The sequence below is a fragment of the Cebus imitator genome, unplaced genomic scaffold, assembly GCF_001604975.1.
Source record: "Cebus imitator isolate Cc_AM_T3 unplaced genomic scaffold, Cebus_imitator-1.0 Scaffold39, whole genome shotgun sequence".
Taxonomy (NCBI): domain Eukaryota; kingdom Metazoa; phylum Chordata; class Mammalia; order Primates; family Cebidae; genus Cebus; species Cebus imitator.
In genome coordinates, this window is record NW_016107354.1 from 9,135,748 (window position 1) to 9,136,578 (window position 831).

An 831-nucleotide genomic window follows, 5' to 3' on the forward strand; every position below is an offset into this window, starting at 1 on the left:
CCAGCCTTGCATCCCTGGGATGAAGACTACTTGATCATGGTGAATAAGCTTTTTGATGTGCTGTTGCAATTGGTTTGCCAGTATTTTATTGAAGATTTTTGCATCTATGTTCATCATGGATATTGGCCTGCAGTTTTCTTTTCTTGTTGAGTTTCTGCCTGGTTTTGGTATCAGGATGATGTTGGTCTCATAAAATGATTTGGGAAGGATTCCCTCTTTTTGGATTGTTTGGAATAGTACAAATATGGAACGCTTCATGAATTTGCATGTCATCCTTGTGCAGGGGCCATGCTAATTTTCTCTGTATCATTCCAGTTTTAGTATATGTGCTGCCGAAGTGAGCACGTTAATTCCCTTTCTTGTTCTTTATTCTTCCTTTAACATCAGATTCCTGGCCTATGCCATCCCTGGGACTTCAACGCTCCTGGCCTTGGCCTAGAGGTTTTCTGTGGGCTCATGGCTAATGAGCCATCTTTCCAGGGCAGTGGGGCTAAGTGCTGGGGTGACCATTTTGGAACCATTGTATTAGAAACCTCCTTTTTTTTTTCTTTAATTCCTTCCTTCCATCCAATTTATTTTTATTGATCACCTATTAAGTGCCAGATATAGTGAATACAGCTATGAGCAAGGCAAGGTTCCTGCTACCGTGGAGCATTAGGTCCAGTTAGAGTTAGGTAGAGACAAAGGAAACAAGCAACCATGCAAAAATATAAACCTTTGAAAAGTAGAAAATAGAATGGTAGAATAGAAAGTGGTGAGTGTGGGGAGAAAAACAAAGCCACTTTAGATAAGCCAGAGTCAGGGAAGGCATCACTAGGAAAACAACATTTG

General features: G+C 40.8%; 1 non-coding gene across 1 annotated transcript; it reads right to left on the reverse strand.

Annotated features, from left to right (window-relative positions):
- Positions 1-238: 238 nt before the first annotated feature.
- LOC119470761 lies at positions 239-345 on the reverse strand. Its single transcript, XR_005199729.1, has one exon. It is a non-coding gene; the product is annotated as a U6 spliceosomal RNA (small nuclear RNA).
- Positions 346-831: the final 486 nt, after the last annotated feature.